At 52.0% G+C, this 23,987-nt stretch overlaps 1 protein-coding gene across 7 annotated transcripts in view; it reads right to left on the bottom strand.

Moving 5' to 3' along the window:
- Window positions 1-23,987, bottom strand: part of Ctl2 (Choline transporter-like 2) — a 182,242-nt gene that overhangs the window by 93,310 nt on the left and 64,945 nt on the right. The gene's annotated exons all lie outside the window — the stretch shown is intronic.

Raw genomic sequence — 23,987 nt, 5'->3', positions numbered from 1 at the left:
AGGCTGAAAAAGATTGGTAAGCGCGCAGAAGTTAGGGTTGTCATCTCGGCTCCCGAAAAGTTAGGTAAGATATGCACAAAAGTTACCTCACAATATGTCGCGCAAGAATGTACCACCAATCACGAGAAACGTTTCGTGGCTTGACAAGGAGGTGTTGTCTATAGACATCCCACTATCATGGGGCAAGCAATATGTTGGCCAGGCGGGCAGACGCCTAAACGAAAACCTCAAAGAACACTACAACAACGTGCATAACAACGTGAAAGGGCATCTAGGCATTCATTGCAGAGATTGTGAGAGCGAAAATTACCAGCCGGACTTCAAGAAAACCGCACAAAAATCAGCCAACGCGTGAAATCATTGAAGCCGAACAAATCACCCTCGTCAGCCGAAACTTGCGTCAGCAGCCCCTTGACATAGCGATTGGCTCCTTGAGTATCATGATTGAATGTGTGTGTTGTTTCTTTTTTTTTTTTTTGTTCGGTGGCCACCTATTTATTTCCATGGTCCAAGCAATAAAAATTTCAGTTGCAAGTCAGCGCCCGTCTGTGCGTCTTCCTTTAGTCCTCGTCCAAGTTCGCGCTGTTATTCAGGAAAATGTCATGCTAGCTCGCCCAAGCATTCGTTTTAACAGCACAATATAGTGGCCACGATACCAGTTTCCTGACGACGGGCATCTCTGGGTATTCTAGAATTTTCGCACAGCGCGATCCATGGTCCGCCACTGCTATACGCTTACGCGAGGGCCCAGATGCGCCCGCGCAGTGGCAGTCGTGCACCCTGCTATGCTAAAGCTCTATATTACTACGCCGCAAAATCTCTCATTCCTCAAAAATGTTATTAAATAACACTGGCGGGCTTCGTTTCTACACTGTGTGTATGCCGTATTCGACAATGTGCACCCTAAATAAAAGCAAAGCAGCGCTGGAAACTCCTTTCGATGAAGGATGTCCCATATTTCACTCCCTTTTCCCAGAGCCGCTGCACACCTGCTAAGCCAGAGTGCAGCGCACGCCCCCTGCAGGAGTTGATATACTCCTATTAAAAAAAACTTATAGGGGAAAAAAAGAAAGGAAAGCTCCAGCCGGGCGGGGAATCGAACCACTGAGTTTTCCGTCGTAAACCGGGCGCCGACTAAAGCTTTTTTTTTTTCGTCTACATGGTATTTTTACAGTGACGAAATGTTCAACGTACATGAACAATGTGCAAACCATTAGAGAAACAGCGTCAAATCAATACTATGCACAGTACGGCACACCTGCTCGAGCAACCGAACACTAGAAAAGCGGCAGTGCCGAGCACATCACAAATGTCTCATAATACAACACACCGCTGGGACCTCAGTCACTGCTTTTCAACACAGGTATATGTCAGGCGTTTCAGGGAAGGCCGCTACTAATGTTTTTAAAAATATGGTTTTTGAAGTAAAGAGAAGCTTTTTGCGGCACAGTATTACTAGTGTCGGCGGACGTCAAAAAACGGGCGAATCATGTAAACTACATAGTACAGCAATTAAGTAAATTCCAATAGTAAACTTTTTAACTATTACAAAAGGCGCCTGCTCGCAATTATGCATTTGTAGCCCGCAGTTAGTAATAGATTGTTTTTTTTTTTAGAATTTCTGATAGCATCCTCGATCGCCCGCACCGGTGCGCACCTTCCATCCTCGATCATCGGAAGCGCACCCTGCCGGGTCACTTTTTCGTTGCCCCGACTCGCACAAGGAAAATCGGCGGTTCGCAAAGGTGCAATCCCGGCAGGCATTGCGGGACGCGCACTGCGGAGAAGCTGCTTTGCCCGTACTCTGTGGCCCATACTAAAGTGATCCTCTAGCTCACTTTACCCATACTATTCTGCTCGTGTCTGCGCAGTCTCGCGCGATGGAATAGATACATACGGATGGTTGCCGCCATTGATGAACTGCTGTCAAGTTCGTCTGATAGCGAAGATGACATGATAATCTACCTGATACAGCCTAAACACGGCGATGAACGACCGAAAATTCGTTGATCGGGTCGTCAGGCGCCTCGCCGATACCGAAATGAGCGTCTGTTTACATTGCACTGCTTGGCGTATATAGCTGCAGTGTGCATGGCCTTTGACATGTGAAATGTGTGATTTATCTGCAGTTCCGAAAGCATATTCGGGTGAGCAGGAGCGTACGTGTGACCGGTGTTGTGGTTTACAATCAAATGCACGCGCCAGAAGAAAGGCACCCTAAAGGCGGCGCTGCATGCACGAGCCCCCGCGGGGTGCGTCATTTGTCCTCGATGTTGACCCTCGCCGGGGCGCCACAGCCGCGGTGCGCAGGGAACCGCGCTGGTTTCGGGGCGCACCCGGTGCGAGGTGATCGAGGACGCTATAAAACGCGATTGTCCTCGCCGCTGTGGCTCAACAAATTTGGGACACTTCTCGCCACGTTCGAAAACCGCGAGCCTGCGAGAAGCGCAAAGCTCGCGACACTTCGTACCGCGACACACTGCTTCGGTGCTCCCCGCTGCTCGCCACTTCGCCAGGGGTAGGAAACTCCGGTTAGTTTCGGTTTCAACTACATCAGCGCAAACCTTGAACGCAAGAGAACTGATGCCTACAACTGAACGGCTCCTGCGCACGCACGTAGCAGGACAGGGAGAACACCATCCTGGGGAAAAAAACAACGGCGGCGGCGGTTCGAATCACGCTAGGGGGACGAATTTTTTTTTTTTTTCTGCCGGATACCGCTGTTATGACGACGGCACAACGCTCCTGCCGCTAAGGGAGCGATTGGCGCTGGCATCTGTACTGGCTGGACAATATACAGATGTCAACACAACTTGGAAGTTTCCTACCCCTTATTACTTCGCTGCTCCAGCGCAGGCGGGGCAGAGACTGTCACGTGGTGCCTGCGTCACGGAGTGACGCGATTTGATGGACGTCGCTTCGCGCTCCCCGCAGGCGCGCGGTTTTCGAACGGCCCGAGAAAGAGCCCAAATCTGTTTGAGCCGCAGCGGAGAGGGTAATGGCGTCTTGCAAATTGCAAAAACTGATATGACTATTAATAACGACGGGATACAAATATCTAACTGCAATCAGGCACCCACTGGCAATGGTTAAAAAGTTTAATATTAGAATTTAGTTAATCCTTTTACAAGTTGACGTCATTCACCTGCATTTTGGCGTCCGCCAACACTGGTGTTACTGTGTGGTAGAACTTCAGTAAAACGGCGAGTTGAGCGAGTTGGTACACCTTGAGGAAAACAGCGCAGGTACAGGGACAAGAGACAAGAGGGACAGCGCCTGCCCCGTCGTCTTCTTTTCTCTTGTCCCTGTTCCTGCGCTGTTTTCCTCAATGTGTCGCAGAAAGCTTCTATTCCCCTCGAAAACTCTACTTTATATGAATTTGTGGGGGGTGGGCTTCCCTGAAACACGTGGCATATGTTTCACTTTGAGCCTCGCAACGGCTTCTTGCGCGCGTTTTGCGAAATTCAACGGTTCAACTGGCCAGCATTTCGCAAATCGCTGCCGCATCAGAGTTGGCAACAGCTCGGTAAACGATGAACCAGTCGAAGTAACAGCTGCAGATTTCAGAAACTCCGGAAACTCTTCGCTCGGATGCATAAATATTTGCATTAAAAATCATGTACAGCTTCACTTCCACCCACGTCAAGCATTCACACCGTAGTAGCACAGAAATATCAAGTATTTAAACTGATGCTTCGCGGTTTAAGGGGATTTGGCGGAAGTGTTTTCCTTGAACCGAAGCGTTTCTGCGAACCGTTTTCACTCGAAAGGTCGCTGTTTCGAAACAGATGTACGAAAATGCGAATGGCATCCCCGAAGGGCGTAAAATATTTTCACTTGGCGAGAGAGCTATAACTGTTTTCCGGAAATTGCGACAGTCACAAGACAGTGTTTTCGCATACTCATGTACGTAAGTGCATGCATTCGCTGATTGGTACTTGCTGAGAGCGTTTGGTCAGGTATATAACTCTTTTACGGCCTCTCAAAAGGAGATATCTTTACTTACGCTCAGCGGAATCAGCGACGGACTTCATTTGTGTGAGACGAGGGGCACAGGTGGTCATGCAGTTCCGCTGCCTCATACGAGCGAGGAAAATAAAACGTCCTCCAACTACCTTTTGGCTGTAGAGAGAGTGCACTGCCAGTTCTACTCTTTGCCACCAAAAAAAAAAAAAAAAGCCTCACTCCACAAGCAGTTTTGGAGGAGTGACATTTGCGACGCAGAGTACAGTAGCCGGTTAACTGTACCTGATGAGTGCCAGTTCTTATAGACAGTAGTTAACCCGCACTGCTCTATACATAGTCCGCTGTGACTGCGCTATCTCGACGTCAGTCACCGCCTTTAAATGTCGTGTTACGAAAAACGAACGCACAGAACTTTTCTCAACGCGCAAGCAACCACTTCATAAAAAACGAGCATGTTCGTAAGACACTCCCCGGGGAAACCTCGGCTGGAAGTTTCCACGGCGATTGACGCACCGTAACAAACAGCCCCAGCAGTGAGCGGAGAAGAAGCTTTCACGACGCCACCTGCCAGGGCATATCCGCCGAAGCGGCGTGCGTCGGCGTGACTGGGCCGCGTCGGTCGCACCGAAACGCGAAGCGCTCCCAAGTCACGGGCGCCTCATTCACAGTTCATCATGCTGAATCTCTTTTTTGTCGAGAACAAAGTGGCTGCCGGCGTTCCGACCACGCACTGGGTTACAATCGCACCCTTACCAACACGACACGCCATACACTATCTACAGACTGTGAAGTGCCGAAAGTTATGCAAGGGCACAGCCGGGTGAGCCTGCGCGGAACGTGTCGTCACATACAAAGCAAAACAAACACTTCCGCAAAGTTGTTCCCGTACGATCGCTGTCCCTTACTGTCTGTGCGAGCTTGACCAAGGCTGAGTGGGAGCAGCGACCGCGCCATGCCACCGTGGATATCTCCGCCGAGGGCGCCTGCCATTTTGTGGGTACGCAATGGAAAAACAAAGAAGGACCCAGTTGAATGCCCAGTGCTACAGGGTACCCGTCGGTTCTGAAATGTGCATAAAAGCCATCCCTGGCCCGGGGAACGAACACAGCGCTCCCGGAACCGAGCTCAGTTGCAGCGCGCCGCCAGCAACGCGAGCGGTATACCTGGCGTGCTATGGCACACGCCTGCTAGCGCTTTCTACGGGCGATCACATGCACGCGAGCGCCACAAGGATTGACCACAGTTCAGGTAGCTCATGATGTAAAAATAGCGCACAAGGAACACAAGGGGCGGATAGGAAACGACGCAGACAAGCGCTAAGTCGCAACTGAGGTTTATTGCTGACACGCGATATGTTATTGCTGACACGCGATATGACGGTTATGTTTTTAAAGTGCCTACCTTATATTGCGCGTGTCAGCAATAAAACCCCAGTTGCGAGTTAGCGCTTGCCTGTGTCGTATCCTTTCCGTCCCTCGTGTTCCTTTTGCGCTATTTTTACATCATGAACGTTATCCAACTTGCCCAACGTTCGGCTTTGCTCAAGTAGCTCAATGTCAGTAATCAGAATATGCGAGCCAGCCAGAAATAGGAAAACGCGCCTTCGACTCGTAAGTGAACGTTGCTTCTACGAGGCCCCAGCTCTCTCCTCGGTGGGAATTCCTGCCGTCATAGGCGAGCCTTCCGGCCATCGGGAAGTCGCGCAGCCACGGCTCAAGACGGGGTTCGCAGACGGACAGAGGCCAGTCCACGGCGCCATAGATGTTGGCGCTGTGATTCCTCCGTCGCGCCGACACGCAGTGGCAAACGAGCCGCGGCAACCAAAACGGGCGATGGGCGTTTGGGGACTGTGCGTAGCCGCGGATGAAGCCCGCAAGGAGTCCCTCCCTACGAAAACCGCCGTCCACGCGCGAGGGGCAAAGGAAGCCGAGTACTGACCTCCGGTGAGCGGTGTGCTGGCGTCCAGGCCCGAGGCACGACCCATGGCGAGCGTCTGGCGCGCCAAGGAGCCGGACAGCTTCGCCTCGCTGCGCCAGACCCTCGCCCGACCCTCCTCTCCCGGCCGGCTGTTTACTACAAGTGCGCCGAGGGGCAGCGGCAGCAGCGCAAGGTGCCCCCCCAGGCTCCCTCGGGGGCCAAACCGCGACACTGCGGAGACAAACCTCGCCGCCTGCTTTCCGGCACCCAATTCTCGCCGCGTGACGCAACAGCAAATCGAGTGCCCGGAAAACAGGTGGGCCACACTCACTCACGGCCGCACCTGGCGGCGGGCCCCCTGTCACGCGTTTGTCCGGGCGCAGCTGTTTACATCCGCGTGACGGACAGCTTTCCAATGACGGACGGCGCGGATTTGGCGCTCCTCGCGCTGGCAGCTCTGCAAAGCTGACATCACTCTTTCGGCCCCTCGTTGAGCGACTGCAACGCGACGCGACTGGTTAATTTACGGGATCTATTTAGCAACAAGCCTGCAAAAAGCAATCGGCAAAGCGCGAGACTCGTCTTTGTAGCGCGTGTGTGCGCGCGTGTGTGCGCGCGTGTGTGCGTGCGCGTGTGTGCGTGCGTGCGTGTGCGCGTGTGTGTTTGTGTGCGTGCGTGCGTGTGGCGCTTTCGTCAGCCCTTCTCCGTAAAAAGTTATTGCACTGTACAAGCGCAAATACATACATTTACCTTTACAGTTACCACAACACCCGCTCCTATCGTTCCATGGCCATCTGACCGAATCCTAACGGAGATCCATCGTGGAGGGTTATTTCTTCAACGAAAGTCCTTCGAACATGGCCTTTAGCGTTCGAACGTTACGGCCGCGATGTCTGTAGACCAATGTAAGCCAGTGAACTTTCCTATAGTTGCCGAGCTCCATGCCACCACATCAGTCGAGCCAAGCCTGTAGTTGATGTCAGGATGGCGCGAAAGGAACAAGGACGAGAGAGGCGCAAGAACAGAACAGGACAGGTCTGTCCTGTTGTGTTCTTGCGCCTCTCTCGTCTTTGTTCCTCTCGCGCCATCCTGACATCAACTACAGCTATGAACCAACTAGCCCCAAACCAGAGTACTTCTTGAGCCAAGCCTAAACAGTGGGAAAGCCAGTGCTGGCAAATGCCTACATGCGTCCCAACGGTGCAGATGCGCGGGTGAATTGCAGTACAATCATCGCACGGGAGCGTGCTACAGGCTCTCCGCATGTAGCTACTGCAGACATGGGCGGCGCGTTGCCCACCCACATCGTCCGACTGCGCACCACGCGAGGCGGCAGGTTCGCGGCGTCAATCCGAACGAAGAACGGACACGTTCAAACGAAACGGGGCGAATCTGACGCGCAGCGCAAGTTGGAGAGGAGGTCGCAAGTTGCGCAACCTGATCGCTCGCAAGTCCTGCCCCCACGGCTGGCGACAAGCGCCGCTGTTCCTGCCTGGCCGACGGAACACGGTCTGCTGCGCCTGATAGAGCACAGCGTCATGAAGGCACAGTCAGCACGAACTGCAAGACGGCGCAGAATATGAAGCTAAAATGTTTGTTCTTGGTTTTGCTTTTGTTGACGACCAACACGGGGCACCAGTGCAGTACATAACTGGACAGCCGCTGGCGCCACAGGCGAGCTGCGGTGCTCGTACCGTCGGTCGCTGAGAGATGTGGTAGTATAGTTGGATACAACTCAAGAACGTAGCGGATTTCCCCCAAAGGACTCCCTTCCAGCTAGTGGCGTCGGCCGATTCTCACGAACCAGCTAGCAGGGAGTGGCCGATGAAAGGGGGTAGTCCTTCCCCTCCCTCCACGGTCCATCCCCCTCCCTGCATTGTCACGTTAGCAGGGCCATGAGAATCGGCCGACGCCATTGGCTGGAAGGATACCCTTTGACGGGGAAAAGCCGCTTCATGCATACAGCTTCAACGAATCCTCACTGGCGCGTCCAACAGGCCGGGTACTTCGCCGCTGGCCCAGTCGCATACTCGGCGATTTCAGTCGATTCTCCCGAAATCGTGCCGAAAGTGCCGCCGAAACTAAGGGCCAAACTTCCGTCAGAACTAGGGGAGTGCGAACATTCGAAAAGCGAATCGAATATTCTCATTCGATTCTTCGAACGAATCACACAGTGCACGTTCAAAATAATTCGAAATTAAATCGAATATGTCCTCAAGTTCTCGAATACTTTTCGAATAACTGGCACGAAGTTCAAATAAGGCACGGACGACTGTTCTAAAAACGGGGGCAGAGTCCAACGCCGCACAGCATGAAGTCGCGATCGGGTTGTGCGTAATGAAAAATTCAGCTCCGATATGTGGTCCATTTGAGTCACCCATTACGCTCGTAAGTGACCTACAAGGCTGGGCGATGCAGAAGGGCTTAGGCATGTTCAGAAAACCCTGCTGAGCAGGCAAGAACCAGGGAGAACTTGACGTGACATCCCAGACCACTAGGTCGTCTCCACAGCTGCACGCAACTTTCTGGCTGATGGTAGCATACACCGGGCCATAGCGGCCTTTATACTTGGGAGTGCCTGCTCAATTCCGCGGTACACCACTGTTCGGCGGCGTCGAGGCTAGTTCGAGTACCTGGCGATAGGCGGCGCTAGCAGCCCTGGGTGGAGCAGCCGACGTACAGGCAGCAGCGCATATAGCATGTATTCTGCCGAAACAATAGAGAGTTTTAGCTGAGCGTTTTTACGGCCAGCGGCGCTGAGCGGCCCAGCGGATACACCAGCGGAGCGTCGAGCGAGAAAAGACTTTTAGCTCGGCGGGTCCGGAACCCGGCCGAGCGGAAAAGATCGGCGCGCTCTGTTGCGCCATCTCGTGGTCAGAATTGGAGCTAGCGTAATATGAATACGCGTCGCGCTTGTTTTTATTATGCTATAACTGCGGAATAAATGTAATTTTCTTTTGTTTTCTCTATATTAGTTTAAAATAGGGGTGTTCTGGATGCAGTAGAGGAATATTTGTGTTAGAAAAAATGTTTGCGACTGCGACGCTACGAAAATGAAGCCAAGTGCTAACCGCCAGGTCAGTTGTTCTTTCGCGCGCTTTTTTAGTTGCTTCTGCTCTGCTTATATCCGTTTCCAAGATGCCGAAAAGCATATTGCAAGATCCGCTACTCCTGTCGAGACTTAAATGGTCCGAGATAGAAGATCGCCGCGGTCGTAACCGACGAAACAGCGTTGCCAGCGGTCGTGCTGGCGGCCGCCATCTTGAATACCCATACACGCCCGCGCGCGCTTACGCACGCTCGCGCGCTCCGCTGAGGAAGGCCTCCCAGCGGGGCGCTGTAAACGCGCTCGCCGCCCCAGCGCACTGCGCATGCGCAGTGGCGTCCGCGCTCGTCCGCTCCGCTCCGCTGGCCGTAAAAACGCTCAGCTAAAACTCTCTAATAATTACAGCGCATTTTGTACTAAAAGAAAATTCCGTCGTGAAGTGCCACATCATTTCCATATTCAAGCTGCGCTTGGCTCTGAATATAATTTGCCTGATATGAGTCAGCCTAAACTTGTATATTTTTATAGCAAAGCAGCAGTATGCCATCATAGCCAGAAAGGCCAGACCAGAGAGGCCAGAAAGCACAAAACACAAGAGGGAATTGGCCAGTAATGGTTCAGAGGTGCTTGTCAATATGAGTCAGCCTAAACTTGTATATTTTTATAGCGGAGCAACAGTATGCCGTCATAGCCAGAAAGGCCAGATAAGAGAGGCCAGAAAGCACAAAACACAAGAGGGAATTAGCCAGTAATGGTTCAGAGGTGCTTGTCATCGACACATGCTTTCCACAGTGTACTTCTCCAACAAAAGGGTCTCTCTGTTTGTTGTATTGCAGCTGTTGTTTAATTATCATTTCATCAATGACCAAAGAACTTGTTTTGGCCTGCTCACTCTTAAGGTTTTCCACTTCAGTTTGAAGTCGTTGTTGGACTAATGGTGCAAAGCCCACTTCACCTGATGTTGCCACCCAAAAATTTCTGCAAAGTTGCTCGGCTCGGAAGTTTCAGGATGTCCTCCTTTCGGATGTGCTCGTAAGCTCGCGTTGACAGGTTCCTCAGCACAATCGAATGACGAACTGTAATCTCAGACCACATCGGCCGGCCGGGTTTTTGAAAAGTTCATTACTTGGTCCAGAAGTATGCTAGCACGCAAGTGCTTTCCATTTGCTGCTTCTACGACGCTGGAAAAAGCAGCAGTCCTCTTTTAGCTGTCGAAGCTCCTCTTTATATCTGTCAACAGTCAGCTTCAGCCGCTCAATCTTGGATTTTGGGTTCCGTTCTCTACGTCGCCACTTTTGGCGCTCCACCGCTGACACAGCACTGTGCACATCAACCTGGACACTGTCTTGTTGTCATGGGCTCGGCCTCGTTCTCAATGTCAACACGCACAATTTCGCTGTGTATTTCTCTGTCCAGAAAGTTGACTCCGGCCCTGTGTGGAAGGCTGGCTGAGGTCAACAGATTAGCAGCAAATAAGGGCTGGGCGGCAGCGGCGGCAGGCGCACTGTGATTATATGTAGCTTCCAGTTATCTTACCGCACAGTCACTACGCGGTTTCTTTGCAGTCGGCTGCATACAGCACCTCTCTTGAGCTTGCGGGTCTTGCACCCCTCTTTGTAGTCCGTAGCGATGAAGTGCCTGCTACAAACTACCGTATACCGCGACGTCGTATTTGGTTCCCAGTCCTTCCTTGCGATGACTTTCAGCCACCTTCCTCGTAATTTCGTGGATCACTGGGGATTTCATGAAATTAAATGCCTGAAACTTTTCGTTTCGAGTCCGATTTGCACTTCGGCACACAACAGTAGGCCATGTTCAGGACATAACACCTGCACACCACACCCAAAACAAGCCAAAACCCCAAACGCACTGCTTGCGTCCGTCAAACGTGCCAGACCTACTGGATGGATGGTTGGATGGATAGGAGCGCCCCCTTTGAAACGGGGTGGTGGCAATTGCCACCATGCTCAGCTTTTCTTTATTTATTATTTTTTTTGTTTACTGTGTTGGCAATTCTCATTAAGATTCTCCATCAACTTTGCCTACGGTTTCCTACTATTCTAACCTTATGCCACATCTCTGCTTTTCAGCCACCAATCCTCCAATCGCTTTTTGCTGACTTCCACTGCAGATTTATTTACATGACCATTGTTATCTTTAAACCCTAGGGCCTCAGAAAGAGTGACTGTGCCTGCATCGACATCCGGATGGATACCATCACATTTGATTATGAGGTGTTCAATTGTTTCCACAGATCTACCACACACTGCACATGTGTCATCTTCTTCGTTAAATTTCTTTTTGTAGCTGCGCGTTCTAAGACACCCTGATCTAGCTTCAAAAAGTAGGGCACTGCCTCTTGAGTTATCATAGAAAAATTCTTTCCTGATCTGCCTTTTCCAGAATCGATATAGTTCTACACTATGTTTCTTTTCCATTGAATTCATCCAATTTTTAACTTCCGCGTTTTTAACCTGTCGTTTAATGTTCTTTCTTTCTCCGTCCTCATGACCGGCATACTTACTGGTTAGTTTTCTAGTTCTTTTCCGCCACTGTGAGTCAACGTTCTTTCTGTATAAATATTTAAATACCTTAGCTGCCCATCTGTTATCGTCCAATTTCCTCAGGCGTTCTTCATATAGTATTTTACTCTTAGCTTCCCGTGCCTCGAACGATGCCCAGCCCATATCCCCTTGTACTGCCTCTACGCTACTACCCAGGGCTGGTGGCGCCACCCCGCGGAGAAAATCGGCAAACCAACGTTGCCTACCTACGGCGCTCTCCCAGCATTTGAGCAGGCACTCCCAAGTATAAAGGAGGCTATGACCGGGCACTCGCTAGAATGCTGACAACGCTGATAACAGATGACGCTAGTTTCAGGGCAGCGCTGCTGCATCGATGCGAGCATCTAAAGCCCCTCAGTAACGCGCACCGAGGAATCCCGGGCGCTGCTACAGACCGCATGAAAGCACAGGCTGCGCCGGCTGCCGCACTGACGCCAACGAAAGGGGTATAAGTCATAACCTTTGTCCGTCAACTTCCAGTTCTGTCGCTAGGTACGGCTAGATGATCCGACAGCCAGGAATGTACCGTCTTTGTCAAAAGTAACCAGGCTGCATGGTTTGCTTCTAGCTTGGATAGTGGAGCCCTTGTGGCTTTCCTATGTCATGCGTGATCTGCTGTCCAGCTTACGCACGCCAGTAGCACACAACGCATTGCAGGTACTGGACGCGCTACAGCCAGTTCTTGCAGCTCTACAATAGAAGACACCATGGCTACCCCGGAACTATCTTTTCCGAAGAAAGTCAAGCAAGCTTTTATTTTTCAGTGGAATGCCCGCGGGCTCCAGTCCCGGATATCAGACACAACCGCTTCCCATTCTGGTGATCTGTGAACCGAATCTGCCCAACATTTTACGATTATCCCCGCCCTTTCACAGAGGCCAAGATCCTCGGCCCGTGACCACAACAGCCGACTACCATCAAGGCTCACAAGGCACTGTTTTGTCTTTCCGAGAGACTGCCTTGATTGACAGATTGTGACTTGGTCTCTCGTTCCGTCTCTCTTCCTTTTTTAATCCCCTCATTCCCTTCCCCAGTGCAGGGTAGCCAACCGGAAACCTTTCTGGTTAACATCCCTGCCTTTCCCCCTCTCTTTATCTCTCTCTCTCTCTTTTGCGGCTTTGCTAAAGATCGAAAGCTGTTGGAAGGTAAGAAGACCCCCAATCCTTACCTTTAACGATCATTTCAGCTTCAGGGAAGCTGTAAGGGCTCCACTGTACGAGCTAGAAGCAAACCATGCAGCCTGGTTACTTTTGACAAAGACTGTACGGAACGCTATGCGGGTTTGATGCCGCAGCACACGAGCGTTCCACAGATGGACAAGAGCAGCTTTTGCGCAGCGGCACACCGAAGCCGAAAAGGCAGCCAAAGAGACAGACTGGGCCAACTCCAAGGGCCCTTCCTCGGCGTGCGCGCCCAGCGTCGGCGCTCTCGGCGTACGCCGGAACGGACGTCGAAAGTGGGAGTGCATCTCCATGTTCCTGGTGCTGGCTTGCTCCCCTTCTCGAGCCGAGGGAAAGAATTTCAAGCCGTGAAGAACAGGGGTTGGGGGGCGCTGAGAGGGCAAATTAAACCGCGAAGAAAAAAGGGGGGGGACGTGAAAGAGCTTCAAGCCATGAAGAGTCCCCGAGAGCCCCGCGGTCCTCCGATTGTTGTAAACCCGGACCCCGCTTCCGACGCGTGCGCCAGCGCCAGTGCGCCGGCGCCGATATCTAGCACGGACAGACATCGGCGCCTCGCCGAGGTTCGCTGGCGTCTCCTGCAGTGCATGCGCATGCGCAGAGCGGTTCCGGCGTACGCCAACAACGCTGGGCGCGTACGCCCAGGACGGGCCCTTGGAATTCGCGCAGAAGCAGATGGGGCAACTGAATTCGGCAGCCTCCAGAAATCCGTTCTCGTTGCGATACCGCAAGCAAAATCACCTTTACCATGAACGTGAGCGACGGACCGAGTACTGCCAAGAGCACCTTTGCCGCCGAGGGGCTACCGCGTGCGTAGGGAGTGCGCCTCGATTGGCGTTCCCCGCCTTCGTCCAAGGCAGGCTTCACACCTGCTTTCGACAGGGGCGACAAAACGTAAGTTGTTGGGCGAGTCGGTGACGCTGCTCCATGACTACAGTGCGACGAACGGGGCACAACACAGCGCTGACTCACAACTGAAATCTTTATTGGCTCACTAGACGGAATAAGTACCGGAGCAAGTAAGCTGAAAAGGCATGCAAAACAATCTGTCCCCTGCCGTGAGTGAGAAATCTTCTCTTCGCCGCTATCATGTGGGAAGTCAAACAACGGCCAAACTATCAACGAATGATAACAGAGCACGATTATCGTGTCACGCGTGCTACAGGTCACGTAGCGAAACACTGCAGAAACTTTAAAAGTGATGAAGATGACATCAATGCCAGCGAGCCATTGTACAACTGGTGCATAGTCATAGGTAAACGAACCGCGGCTCACTGGAAAGGGAAATTACAGAAGCACACATAAAAGGGTTCCAGGAAGAATGTATTGGCGCACCCTCTATACCACTGTCAGAAAAAGAAAAATGTTACCTCAAATACGAATGTCCACACGTGTTTGCTTTACTATGACATTGTTTGGGTACTTTGTTTCCGCTGCGTGACTTGTGTGCATTACTTTTCATTTCTGGCCCCCAGTTCCGGCTGGTCAGCCAACAAAAATTTCAGTTGTGAGTCAGCGCTGTGTTGTACGTGCCCCTGCGTGCTTCCTTCTTCACTGTCCCGTTCGTCACGCTGTAGTCACGGGACAACGAACAAAACAAGGGCAGCGACCTCGCAGTCGCTGCATACGCGCACGGCTTTCCCGTTTTGTTGCCCGAAGGATATGGGAGCACGATACTGGCTGAATGCAGTTTCCTCCACACCGCAGAAACTTCGCAAGGCCTGCTCCTCAGTGAAGAATGCGAGCATTCTGCGGTCTGTGCAAAAAACCGATGAGGCGTGAACTACGCGTCAAATTACGGGGTTTGCAGGGTTTCGTCGTCTGCGAGATTCCTCCGAAAAGTGGAAAGAGGTACGCTGGCCATGGGCGTCCGGAGGGGGGGGCAAGGGGGGGCGGCTGCACCCCCCTGGAAAATCACTCACTCGAACCGTGAGTGATGGCCGCACGCCAGGGGCGGTGGTGCGCTCAGTCAAAAGGGTAAAAGCAGCCCCGCATGGTCACATCTGCGAAATGCCGCGTCCGGGCGTGCGTCGTTCCGCCGTTTTCAAACCACGCCATCGTTAGCTCTACTGAAGGGCGACCTGTTCCAGACATACAGCGGCACCGGCGAGCATGTGTTTCGAGCCGCCTTGAGATGGGTGTCTGTTTCTTTGATCTCTAGAGAGATAGCGACACGGAGGCAGACAGTGCACGGGGCATCTTGTTTTCGCCTATCGTTACGCCGGTCACCGATGAATTCTTAAGGAGGGAAGGTAAAATCAGCCGTGTCCACCCCCGCTTTGTCGGGCTGCTCAGGGGCAAGCGGGCGATGAGTTGGCGCCGCCGCCGCTCGCTGTCTCCTCCGATCCACGGGTAGCGCAGTTCGGTAGAAGCGCCGCTTTCAGAATCTCCGGCAAAGGGGATTAGCTGCTTTTGTTCACGGCGACGCAGTCTCCCGAGGCGCCCCCACACCAGCGTTCTTTGCGTCTTCTGCGAAAACCAGCGCCTTTGGTCAACGCAGCCCGATGGCGCCTGCCTGGCTCGCCTGTCACCTCTGGCTGGGCCTCAAATCACAACAGCGCCCATGTACTGTGCGTGTCAGTGCATGGTAAAGAGACCCAGGTGGTCGACATTACCCGGAACTCTGTACTACTCCATCCCTCATAGCCTGAGTCGTTTTGGGGCTCTGAACCCCATAAAAACACAAAAACAAATTTTCCGACTGGAGTGGCGAGTGTCCCTTCCCCTCGGAAGTTGCGCGGCGTTCCTTTCACCCCCAAAGTGCGCATTCGGGGATACTGCGGCAAGTAAGCCCTTGCACGTGTGCGCGCCTCTGTGTTTGTGCTTGGGTGTTTTTAGTGGCCGGTTGTCAGCGAAGCTGAGAACAACCAAGACAGCGGACGAGAAAACGACGAGCGGAGAGCAGTGTGTGTGCGGTTGCTCGACTGTGCGGATGCGCAAGCAAGATGGAGCGAGGTGTATGAAGCTGCGAGCGTGCATTTATCTTGTAAATAAGTTTTCGTTGTATATATAGTCATCTTTTGTTTTCAACGTACGCGTTCAACAGTTTTTCCAATCAATGTGTATGATGAGTGTGCACCGAGAGCGTGTAATGAAGCACAGAAGTGAATTTATCACACGTGTAATTACGCAATTCGCCCAGAAAAATCCGAGGCGCCTACAGTTGCTGTTCAAGGAAGACTGACTGAGTGACTGTAGTTGCGTGTTTGTGAACATATTGTGCTGTGTGCTGGTCATCAATCCGGGTGAGTCGAGAACCCGTATGCAGCAAGACTGAGCACTCTTCTCCACGAAGTGATATAGCATCTTTTTGCATTTTTATTAATTTTAGTTGTTTCTTCGTTGATAAACTCCAATGTACCTCTCCTAGCCGCGCTTTAATTTGCTGTTTGTAATTTTTCTTTCATGTGTGCATTTTGTTTAATTTTTATTTATATATAAATAAATAAATTTACTCCGCAAATAGCGCCTTTCTGCTACGAACATACCCCCCCCCCCCCCCCCCCGGGGCACCAACGGGGCCCCCCCCTGCAAAAAATTCTGCGGACGCCCTTGACGCTGGCCAAAGTGGAAAACGATTAAAAACTCTGAGGCTTCATGAACATGTTCATCTGCTCGATCCGTTCATATTTTAGGGCAGTGTGGGCGCGTTCGCAACTTTTTTAGACTGATGCCGGCCAGAGAGAGGAATCGCGCTAAAGCGCGAAATCAGAGAAGTTTTTAAAAGCGTTTCTTGGCGTGGAAGTGATTGCGCTAAGCGAAAACAAAACCTCCTACTTCGAGAACAGGCGTACTAAACGACGCGTCATCATTGCGCCTCGCCCATGTCCCCTCCCATCATTTTTTTCTTTTCTGGCCTCGTAACCATCACTCACACAACGTCCACAGCATCTGCCACTGACCTTCAATCAAACCTGTGCCGCGCCATCACCCCGTCTTCACAAACTTCATGACCTCGGTTTCCCATTCTGACTCCGCCCCGCTCTGGTATACGCTTGACCTCCGTTGGAATCCACACTCAGTTACTCTCAGCAACAAGCGATTGTCTGCTCACCGCATTACATGCGCTGCCCATGCCCATTTCTTCTACTTGGTCTCAACAAGATGTCCCATGTTTCCTGACCCACTCTGCTCTCTTCGTGTCCGTCAACGACCAGCGGTCACTTCTAACCGCAAATAATTTCCTGGTTTAGTCCACAGAAAACAGGCGGCCATTAGAAGCGTACCAAGACCGTGTCTTTCTTTTTGTTTTTCGATTAAAAAAAAAAAAAAACTAGCTGCGACGCAGCCCTCGTGCGTGCTCTTCTTTTGCCGCTGTCTCGGGACTGAGGAGGTTTAATGCGACGCAGTTCCGTTCAGCACCGGTTTGTGCGTGGTTGTAATAGCTCTTAGCACTCGAATTCCAGCTGGTGCTCCACTAGAACCCGAAACATCGGTACGTTATTCGCTCGCGTTTCCCCGCTCAGCCCCCGCCATGTGTAATCTGGCAACGCCCGCTTACACACTGGGTTATTCTCGCGCTGACAAATCTGTTTCGCACGGTCCCCCACTGACAATGGCGGTGACGCTGCGCGACACCCCCGTGCCTCTGGCGGAACAAGCGCGACACCGGGCGCCTGGGCCCCCGGGGCGAGAGACCGCTGCACGAGACGCAGCTGCGCGCGCTGGGAAACAGGCCGCGCGTGAGACACGACGCAGGCCTCGCCGCCGCTGCTGCCGGAGAGCGTTTTGCACGAGACGCGGACCAGGGCAGAGACGGGAACAGTCTCCGCGCATCTTCAAAAGGAGCACGACTGGTGACGCGGACGACTTCAAAATGGGCGGTTTGGTTCGCGCAGAGAATGTGGACGTTAACAACAACAAAAAAAAAACGCCGCCACCAAGGGAAGGGGCTCAACGAGGCTGTTTTGGATGAGAGATTTTTTTTTTTTTTTTGCTGCGCACCGACGAGCTCAGCTACCGTTCGCTTGCGCATTTCCTTTTTTTTTTTCGTGGTTGTTTAATTTGCTCAACAAAGTGGTTGTTTGGGCTCGTTGGTGAGACACGATATAAAGTTGAAGCGCACAACCAGACGAGGACGGTGAAAGAGACGAGCGAAAAACGAGCGCAAACTTTCAACAGTTTATTATGAACTGCGAACCAACATATAAAGGCTAATCGTGGCCGGTCAAGCATATGGCATGACCGACCACGATTAGCCTATATATGTTGGTTCGCAGTTCATAATAAACTGTTGAAAGTTTGCGCTCGTTTGTCGCTCGTCTCTTTCACCGTCCTCGTCTGGTTGTGCGCTTCAACTTTATATCATTTAATTTGCTCTATTGTATTTTTGTTTTACTATACCGCACCTTACGTGTCATTATTCACCGCATATTTCATTTCATCTGCATGGTTCACAACTTTCACAAAGTCATTGTTAGTGTAATTTGATTACCGCTTTGGTACTCATATCACCTTTCTAAAAAAGAAACGCAACCGCAGAATCGCAGACTGCAGAATCACACCGGACTCGTTTCATAGGGCAGCTGGCATACGTCAGTGATCCACCTCGCTTCTTTCCGTCTCAGGAAGGCACGCAACGCTGACATGTGAATGCTTCCTCGAGGGTCAAGACACCGCTGTTTCATCTCTATACCCGAGGCACTCTGTCCTGATTGACTACGGAGGTCTGCAGTTTCCACAATGCTGCGATTAAGTATTGAGATGGAGCATACCAAAGGTGACGTCCACATGTGAGTGAAGGTAGTGTCCGTTCCAGACACGCAGCGGACGCAGTGCACTGGGAGTGACGGAGAAGAAAGGTATGCACCCAGAGGACCATTTACATGCTACGCATGAAAGTTTTGCAATCGAGAATGTGCCTGGTGCAGAACCCACATACTTTCCATACACACCTCATGTTCAAGCGGACTTCGCCAGAATTTGAATAACACGAACGTAACCGACTGCGCAGTATACCGCTTGATTCAGAAAACATTTTCTAGGTTGACCCAAGCGCAATGTTGCGCCGATTCTAAACTAGACAGCGGCTAACCAGTAATTTCTAGCGCATTTCGTGTCACCTTTCTTTCTATTACCAAGCTAGAACCATGCCGTATATTTACCACACTTGAGATCACTGTGTACGCGTTTGCTTCCATACGACCCGTCCACTCTGGAGAGTTAGCCGCGTTGTGTAGAGAACGGCTCAAAGTGTTCCAGTTTTCGCCTGGTTAGACAAATTCACGTTGGACTGAACCTGAAAACGGCCAGGCGGGCAGGAAATGAACCGCTGACGCAGCTCGCTCACTGACGAGGCAAGTCAGAGCGGGTACAGTGCCTAGAAGCATCAAACAGCGATGGCGGATCCCTCAGCACAAGCCGAGCGAACTCGCTGCCGGACTATCTGGCGCATTCCGGGCACGAAACGAGGCACAAAAGAGACGGGGCCAGGAAGTCCGCTGGGACGACTAGGCGCGCGCCAATCGACCCGAGCCTCGGCGCGACCGCCGGGCGCCAACGGCAACCCGTACACGCCTTCCTCGGAAGACGGGCGTCCTGCCAGAAAGCGGCCCCCAACAAAGGCCCCGAAGTGGGCTTTGGAAAAGGAGGGGGGATCGATAAGCCCGGCTTCGAGGCCCCGCACATTCCAAGCTGAGAAGACAAAGCGCAACGCGAACGGGCACCGCCGAGGGAAGCCCGAGACGCGCGGAACGGTCGTACGATGCGCGATTGCAATGAAACTTGGGGTGTGGTAATGTCATAGAAGCTGGAAACCAGCTGCCGAACGCCTTTTACCCACAAAAATTGCAGCCTCCGCTACTGACGGATTTTTAAGCAACACTGCGAGGGGACGCCTTAGCGGAGAGCTCCGAATTAATGACGTCCCTCTGGGGTTAGACGTGCCCCCAAATCCCTCCACCAAAACATGGCCGGTTCCGAGCCTCGGAGCGCCAGAAGTGAGAGTCTCGAAACAGTCTTCCAACGATACACCAGCGCTACTTTTCCTGCCCTAAAAACCCGGCTGCTCTGAAAACGCCTTACCCTCATCCACAGCACTTGCCCCACTTGACTACGTTGCTTGCCCGACCGTTTTGGCCCCGAATTTTGTTGACTTCTCGGTAGAGTGACTTGGTCCCTTTTGCTTTCATTTTGTGCCCGCCTTTACCACTGACGCATACCTATACTCCTCGGTCCCTGCAGAATCAATTTACAGCTACACGCGGTAGCTTTGGTCACAGCAACAGTTCCTCCCAGGTCGCTCGCCCCGGGGTCCTCCTCCCTTGCCTGACACCTGGCCGTCCTTGCGTACTCCGCGTGGACAGGCCCGCATCGGAAGGCTGCAGCCGCTGCGCGCACGCCAGCACCGCTCAGCGGCACGACACCTTGGAAAGGCCTAACAGCACCACACGAAATATGACTTCACTTCTAGGTCTGTTTTCTACGTTCTGTGCACATGCGCAAGAGGGGGAAAAATGGGCATGTGAACCGAAATTAATTGCGGTCCCAACGCATGATATACGTCTGCAGCCTACGGACGAGCCTGCGGGAACACGCGTCTCGCTAAAGAATAAAATAAAAAGGCTACACGGCTAAGGAAAACCGCGGCTGTTATTCACAGCTGCTTTGACGTGCTCAAGACCTGTGCGCGAAATGGCCAGCCCGCAGCCCGGATGATAAGAACAAATGTCAATGCGGAGCGCGATAACGGGGCGCACAGAGCTTCCCCTATCGCACCGAGGACAATGGATGCCGGCGTGTCAACGTGAGCCCGCAAGACGCCTGCAATGCGAATCGCCAGGACGACAGCCGCGCAGCAGACACCCGTTCCCCGTCCGGGATGCACGCAGACATCCGCGCGGGTCACGCCCCAACGCGAACGCGAAACAATGCGCGGCAGTTGAGCCCCCTTACTGAAACGAGGCGGCGAAAGTTTTTTTTTTTTTTTTTCTTGCAACAGTGAATTTGTACGAGCCGAAACTGCACCTCTGACCACGAGGGGCACCGCGGAGGATGACTCCGGATTAATTTCGACCTGCGGTTCTTACACGGGCGTATTTGCATTTCGCCTACATAAGAATGAAACCGTCGTGGCATGGATTCGACCCTGCGACCTTGGGAGCAGCAGCCGACCGCCACGGCCAATGAGCCAAAGCGGCGGAACAGACTCTGGCTCGGATCGTAGTAAATCAAGAGTGGTGCCTTGTAAGGAAAACTGCCGCGACCGTCCTTTTTCCCGGTCGAGGGGGATGCACGCCATGGCGCGCCTATAGCACACGTCATACCAGCTGACACAGACCTTGGCATGGAGGAACTGCAGTCAAACAGAAACGCGAAAACAGCGACAAGGAACAAGACCACGAGCTGTGACCTTATAAAGAACTCCGTTATCGTCGCTGGGAGGCCATTTCAAAGAAAGGGGAGTGCACTGGCACACTGACTAAAGCATTCGCGCAGATAAGAGCCGCGGGCCGATAAGCCGCGTCTCTCCGAAGACAAGGAGCCTCGAATAGCAGTGGATTTCAACAGATATCCGCGTGTTGGCATCCTCGCGTCACACGGACGATCTGCGGTTCGACGCCAGAGAAGAACCAAGTCCTGCAGCTCTACGCTGACGAAAACGGCAAATTCATAACGCTAGCTTCCAGTTTTGAGGCATCGAAGCGAAGCGGTCACTGCGGCAGCTGAGCCCCGGTTAATGGCGAGTTGCTCTCATATCCCATTTCTTCATTCCTACGGCGAAAGTTTCGCTTCCTCGAAGACCCCGCAACGGTGCCACTCCAAAACAAAGCCCCCTTAAACAGTGCAGCTAGCACTGCCTCCGCCACACCAGCGAGCACAGCGTCACGAAGTGCAGCAACGAAACCCGACGTTTTCGTCGTTGGCCGCAAAGGTGGTCCGAAAAAAATGCTGACGACGTCACCGTGGTATCAAAGAAAAATAAAATTTCCTCGGAAGGTGGTCGGAATTTAACCCACGACTTTCAGATTCCGAGGCGACCACGAAACCCACAAGCAACGAAATCGCGTCGCTTCTAGGCGAGGAAAGGTGAACCCAGTATAGTAGGCGTGGCATTAGAAAGGAAGAAAAAAAAATAAAATGAAACAAAGAAAGTTATTTCGCTTTCAAATCATGCAAGTAGTCTTCAAATGCCCTCCATAATTTTTCACAATGCATACAAAAGGTGACAGGATAACATGCTCGGTAATGCGAACGGACAGCGCAGCAGAGGGCATCGTCAACAGGTGCGGCCCGCTGCCTTTGGCCACCGATTGCAAGCACGGCGCACCATGCCGGAACTAACAACATCCGCGAACGAAGGACACCAGTACGGCACCATCTGTCCCAATGCGAGTTACTCCCCCAGGCATTGCTCTCTTGCGCTTCACCGTTACTTCCTCCTCATTCTCTTCCGAGGCTTCAACGCCACTCGACCCTCTGCCGCCGGTGCTCTGACAGCGCAGCTATTTATAGCCCGGTCCAGGAAATTCAAACGCCCCGCGTGCAGTCGGGTTGGCAAATTATGGACTTTTAGAGGGATATGGGCTATGACTACGAGGGACGCCGTCAGTGGAGGGCTCCGGAATAATTTAGACCAGCTGGGGTTCTTTAATGTGCACCGACTTTGGACAGCACACAAGCGTTGTTGCATTCCGCCTCTATCAAAATACGGCCGCCGCAGCCGGGATCGAACCCGCGATCCTGGGATCAGCAGCCGAACGCCACAGCCACTGAGCCACCGCGGTGGGTGCTGCTGTCGGGTGTGTGCAGTTCACGCGGCCGGGACTCTTCATGCTCGTGTCGGCACGCTTCTCCACAATAGCCACTCCTCGGCTTAGTCCTCGTGTTTGTGCGCAAAATTATTTCAGTATGCATATTAACCAACTAGCCCAACTTTCTGCTCGCATAAAAACGCGTTTGGACGCGCGAGGGTGAGCCGAGTTATATTCTGATTATACGGTTTTATACAGCCTGAAAGTGATGAAGGTAGCATGTAACAGCTAAATGAGAAGGTTACTAGCTTAATTCCTCACCCCCCGACAATACAGGGTCACCGAAGGCAAGGTAAATATTACACCATACGAGATCATATTATGCGATCCTGTCCAGACTGCTGTAGTACAGCAAACACACTCATTGGCTTATAAACCACCGGGCCTCAAAGTAACAGTGCTCGAAAGGAACCCCAGATTTCAATGGTACAGCCGGATTTTTTAAACGGTTTGAAAAACACTGAAAAAAAAAAAACACTGCAGCACAGCAGAGGACGAAACCACAGAGGAGAAACGAACACCACGGGCGCTAAAAACAATGTCATCGGGAAAACCAGCAACCGGAAAAACAGTGTCATCCACACGACTTCCCTGGTGAACGGAAGCCTTTGGTGTACGCAACATTTCCCAGAATGTAAAGAAAATTGTACAACGGGCGAATACAACCGGCGTGTCCTCTGCCCCAAAGAAGCTTGCTACCTTACGCAAATTCTGAAAAACTGACAACAGCAAAGCGCGTGGATGCACAACTAAGCATAAGAATGCGTACGTCATGTGTGAGGAAAGTGTCATCTACCAGTTTCCCTTGTCATGCGGGAACCAGTATATCGGCCAGACGGGAAGATGCTTAAACGAGCGCCTCATGGAACATGCTCGCAGCGTCAGAAACGGACGAGGAGGAACATTAGTTGATGACGTTCTCTCGTGTGAGTAAGAGCATTGCTACTACTTTTTGAAAAAAAAAAAAAAAATGTGTTATAGGGAAAAGCAGAGAAAGGATAACGCGTGAGATCACCGAAGCTGAAAAGATAAATAGTTCAGGTCGCACGTGTGGGCCTTCCCTTTTCCTCTGCGATAAATAACTTGCATTTCTATGTAATCGACACTGTTTACATGTATGATGATTACATGTCTTTTTTCTGGCATATAAACATGCTGCTCGCGAAGAACAAAAGTTGTCGGAACTTAGCGCCCGTGGTGTTCGTTTTTGCTCTTTGTGTTTTCCTCTTCTGCTGCGCTACAGTGTTTTCCAAGACTGAGCCCAGAAGCCCACGAAGCCGCACTACTGAACCACATTTATTACGGGGCTAACGCTTTTGCAAGGCACACTACTCGTAGCAAAATGATCCGCATTTTGCCCGACCAAGCCACGTAGCTGCGCTCCGATTAGCCGCGGTACTCGAGAAAAGTCCCCGGCGGTAAACTTTCACTGACGACGAAAAGCACATCAACCCAGTTTCACCATCCATTCCTTCTTTTCCTGAGTACCTCTTTGCCAAGAGTGAACAAATTTCTGATTGTCGACAGCTCGGTACATACACTAAAGCACCGACGCATTCGTCTG

This window comes from Amblyomma mixtum, chromosome 3, assembly GCF_055824585.1.
Source record: "Amblyomma mixtum isolate Tamu chromosome 3, ASM5582458v1, whole genome shotgun sequence".
NCBI classification, from domain to species: Eukaryota; Metazoa; Arthropoda; class Arachnida; order Ixodida; family Ixodidae; genus Amblyomma; species Amblyomma mixtum.
This window is presented reverse-complemented; position numbering and strand designations above follow the sequence as displayed.